The sequence below is a fragment of the Bos taurus genome, chromosome 17 (assembly GCF_002263795.3).
Source record: "Bos taurus isolate L1 Dominette 01449 registration number 42190680 breed Hereford chromosome 17, ARS-UCD2.0, whole genome shotgun sequence".
In the NCBI taxonomy this organism is placed as follows: domain Eukaryota; kingdom Metazoa; phylum Chordata; class Mammalia; order Artiodactyla; family Bovidae; genus Bos; species Bos taurus.
In genome coordinates, this window is record NC_037344.1 from 52,941,510 (window position 1) to 52,946,670 (window position 5,161).

A 5,161-nucleotide genomic window follows, 5' to 3' on the forward strand; every position below is an offset into this window, starting at 1 on the left:
CATAAATTATGAATAACAGTCCATTCTAAGAATTTTTGTAGCCAGTTTTAAACAGGGAGCTAATTTTGATTCATTTAGTATAATGTCTAAATAATTGAATAGGTAATACGTACTTTTAATTGAGGTTTCATTTGTTATTTTCATGTTTATTTTTGAAATCCAGTGGCTGTTTTGTATTTTAACCCAGTTGGGACTAGCTACATTTATAAACAGTAGGGGCTTCCCCGGTGGTCCAGTGGTGAAAACCCCGTTTTGGGCTTCCCTTGTAGCTCAAATGGTAAAGAGCCTGCCCACAATGCGGGAGACCTGGATTTGATCCGAAGATCCCTTGGAGGAGGAAATGGCAACCCACTCCAGTATTCTTGCCCGGAAAATCCCAGAGGAGCCTGGTGGGCTATAGTCCACTGGGTCACAAGGAGTAGGACATGACCGAGTGACTTGGACTATTAATAGCCACATACAGCCAAGGGGCAACTGTCCTGGACAATAAATTTAGAGGGAGGCATATAGATTATTGTAATTTGCATGATTAAACTTTAGGAAACAATTACTGGAGTCCTGGAGGCAAGGGACAGTTAACTGCTTGGCTCAGTTGGAAATGACTTCATAGGAAGATAACACTCCATAGTTTTTTTTTTTTTTTTCACTCCATAGTTTTTATGTGCTTAAACTTTGTTTCCCCTTTTTCCTGGCTACTACTCTGCTTTCTTTTTCAAAGCCTGGTACTTTCTGATGGATGTTGGCTTTACTTTTGTATGCAACAGGAACATAAGTTGTCCAGTAGGTTCTGTAAAGACATGGTAGCTAGGCAGGCAGGAAGATAAGACCACACTGTTGGAAGCAAGGTCTGATAAACTATGTAAATGCAGTTGGCTTGGAGGGTAAGTAAATTTAAAGATGAGGGTTCCAATTTGGGTTATGATTGTGATTTAAATTAGAAATAATGTAAATACTCCCAGTTTCTTTTTTAATGTAAATTCCATTTTAAGTAGTAGGTTGGTAGAAGGAGGTAGAAACAAATAGTGTTATCATTCCAAGTTACATTTCATAGGCCAAAAGATGATTTTAAGAATACGTAATTTCCCTGGAGCCCTCTCCAAGTTCTCCCATTGGCCATTCATCAATTTCTGCAGTTGTCTCATCCTTCTCAATCCCAGCCCTCTAGGACTCAGTCCCAGACTTCCCATTCTACATTATGCAGTCTCATTCTCCTATCATCCTTGTATTGACTTTGCATAAAAATTTGAACCAAATGCTAATCTTTAGTTCAGACCTCTTTCTGGAGTTTAGTCCCAAATACCTGATTAATACATGCCTCCACTGGGGCCTAAAATTCTACCTTCAATATACTAATACACCAGTGCTTCAAGAATTTCTTCCACTAGTTTATTAATAGTTTCTTACCTCTAAGGATAAAATTAACTCAAGGTACCACATAGCGAAAATGGAACTCGCTCTTTACTCCCAAACATAGTCAACATCAATTTTTCTGTATTTCAAGCAGTCATTCAGCCGGTTTCTTAAGTCAGAATCTGGGCAATTAATTCACTCGTCTCTCATTCTCCTTATACAACCCTTCAGTTATCTCTGTTACTTTATCTTATAAATATCCTCTGCTGCTGCTTAGTCATTCCAGTCTGTGTGACCCTAAAGACTGCAGCCTGCCAGGCTCCTCTGTCCATGGGATTCTATAGGCAAGAATACTCTTCCAGGGGATCTTCCTGACCCAGGGATCGAACCCAGTCTCCTGCATTGCAGGCAGATTCTTTACCACTGAGCCACTAGGGAAGCCGCTTAAATATCCTCTATTTGAATATCAACTTTACGTTACTGTTGACACTACCCTAATCCAAGCAAACATTTGTTGATTTTATTGCAAAATATCAATCTGTCTACTACAATCAGAATGTTGTTACTGCTCCATGCCAATCCTCTTCCAATCATGGAATCAGGATCATCTTATCACAATGAAAATTTGTGGGTCATGGATACACCACTTGTTTAAAATGTTGAAATGACTTCCCAATTCTAGGAGTGGAAAGAATATCCCTACTGTGGTCTGTGAGTATTTGCCTAATGTTCCAGCCACATTTTGCTCCACTCTGCCTAAGACTCCACTTCTTCAGCCTAATACTCATTTACCTATTTTTGGTTGTACTCGGCCTTCATTGCTGTGCAAGCTTTCTCTAGTTGCAGAGAGTGGGGGCTACTTTTCATTGTGGTGCACTGGTTTCTCAGGTGGTGGCTTCTCATTGCAGAGATAAGCTCTAGGGTGAGCAGGCTTCAGTAGTTGTGGCGTAAGGGCTCCAGAGCCAATCAGTAGTTGTGGCACGCGGGCTCAGTTGCTCTGAGGCATATGAAATCTTTATAGACCAGGGATCAAACCTGTGTCCCCTACACTGGCAGGCAGATTCTTTTCCACTGTACCACCAGGGAAGTCCCAGCCTAAGACTCTTAATACCATCGCCCATGCTCACCACCAACTTTGCCCTCTTAACATTTCATAATTCAGTTCAAACCTCAATTCCTCAATTTAGACTCCTACAGAAATCTTAAATTTGTTACATATCAATAATTTCCTATGTTTTTATTATGCATATTTATTTCTTAATACAATGAATTCCCATCAACATCCATTTTGACCCAAGATCAGGAACATTTACGTTTACTTTTTGTTTCTTTTGGGCTTCCCAAAAGGAACCAGAGATCAAATTGCCAACAACTGCTGATCATCGAAAAAGCAAGAGAGTTCCAGAAAAACATCTATTTCTGCTTTATTGACTATGCCAAAGCCTTTGACTGTGTGCATCACTACAAACTGTGGAAAATCCTTGAAAAGATGGGAATACCAGACCACCTGACCTGCCTCTTGAGAAATCTGTATGCAGGTCAGGAAGCAACAGTTAGAACTGGACATGGAACAACAGACTGGTTCCAAATAGGAAAAGGAGTTCGTCAAGGCTGTATATAGTCACCCTGTTTACTTAACTTCTATGCAGAGTACATCATGAGAAATGCTGGACTGGAAGAAACACAAGCTGGAATCAAGATTGCCAGGAGAAATATCAATCACCTCAGATATGCAGATGACACCACCCTTATGGCAGAAAGTGAAGAGGAACTAAAAAGCCTTTTGATGAAAGTGGAGAGTGAAAAAGTTGGCTTAAAGCTCAACATTCAGAAAACGAAGATCATGGCATCTGGTCCCTTCACTTCATGGCAAATAGATATGGAAACAGTGACAGACTTTATTTTGGGGGCTCCAAAATCACTGTAGATGGTGACTGCAGCCATGAAATTAAAAGACGCCTATTGGAAGAAAAGTTATGACCAACCTAGACAGCATAGTAAAAAGCAGAGACATTACTTTGTCAACAAATGTCCGTCTAGTCAAGGCTTTGGTTTTTTCGGTAGTTATGTATGGATGTGAGAGTTGGACCATAAAGAAAGCTGAGCCATGAAGAATTGATGCTTTTGAACTGTGGTGTTGGAGAAGACTCTTGAGAGTCCCTTGGACAACAAGGAGTCCAACAAATCCATCCTAAAGGAAATCAGTCCTGAATAATCATTGGAAGGACTGATGTTGAAGCTGAAACTCCAATACTCTGGCCACCTGATGCGAAGAGCTGACTCACTGGAAAAGACCCTGATGCTGGGAAAGATTGAAGGCGGGAGGAGAAGGGGATGACAGAGGATGAGATGGTTGGATGGCATCACCGACTCAACGGACATGAGTTTGAGTAAACTCCAGAAGTTGGTGATGGACAGGGAGGCCTGGTGTGCTGCAGTCCATGGGGTTGCAAAGAGTCAGACACGGCTGAGCTACTGAACTGAACTTGGGCTTCCCTGGTAGCTCAGCTGGTAAAGAATCTGCCTGCAATGCAGGAGACCCCAGTTCGATTCCTGGGTCCAGAAAATCCCCTGGAGAAGGGATAGGCTACCCACTCCAGTATTCTTGGGATTCCCTGGTGACTCAGTTGGTAAAGACTTGGCTCGCAATGTGAGAGGCCTGGGTTCAAACCCTGGGTTGGGAGATCCCCTGGAGAAGAGAATGCTATCCACTTCAGTATTCTGGCCGGGAGAATTCCATGGACAGAGGAGCCTGGCAGGCTACAGTCCGTGGGGTCCCAAAGTTGGACACTACTTGGCGACTTTCACTTTTGTTTCTTTTGCTAGACTGCACCCTCTATGAAAGCAGGGCCGTCTCTATTTCGCTCCCTCTTGCATCCTCAGCTCCTAGAACAGTGCCTGGCACACGGAACTCGGTAAATAAATGTTGAATGAATGAGTGCTGCTGCTGCTGCTGCAAAGTCGCTTCTGTCGTGTCCGACTCTGTGCGACCCCATAGACGGCAGCCCACCAGGCTCCCCCGTCCCTGGAATTCTCCAGGCAAGAACACTGGAGTGGGTTGCCATTTCCTTCTCCAATGCATGAAAGTGAAAAGCGAAAGTGAAGCCGCTCAGTTGTGTCCGACTCTTAGCGACCCCATGGACTGCAGTCTACCAGGCTCCTCCGTCCATGGGATTTTCCAGGCAAGAGTACTGGAGTGGGTTGATTGAAGGAGAGATACCACCAAAAGCTTCTAGCGACAAATCTAAAATAATCTAAAATCAAGCTAGCTTTTTATGAAAAAGTGAAACAAGTCCAATCAACTGAAGTACCTTCTCCAAGAACAAAAAAGGTAGTCTGTGGCAAAACTGGAGTTCTTTATTGCTGTTTGGCACGAACACCAGAATCTGTGTCAAGCCATGCATCGTGCTCTGATTTTTTTTTTTTTTTCCTGCTTTTGAGGCAAAACGGGAACAACTCGCATTGTAACACTTTCTGAACTGGTTCGGCTTTCTTCACGTTAAAGCCAACCAATCCCAGTATGCAATGCAAACAATGAGTTAACAGTCGCCTAGAAACCACATATCCCAGAATGCCATGGTCTCAAGCAATCTCGGAAGTGGGTAGAGGAGACGCCACTGCATTCTGGGAGTTGTAGTCTCACAGGACTGGCCCGCCCCTCGTGCAACTTCGGCGGCCTACGTTTGGAGGAAACGCTGCTCGAGTGGCTTAGCGCGGTGCGGGCCATAGAGAGCGGTTCCGCCCAACAAAACCTTCGCCTCCGGCCTGGTGGCCAGCTCCGCCTCTTCTCGTATCTTTCCCACAGCCCAAA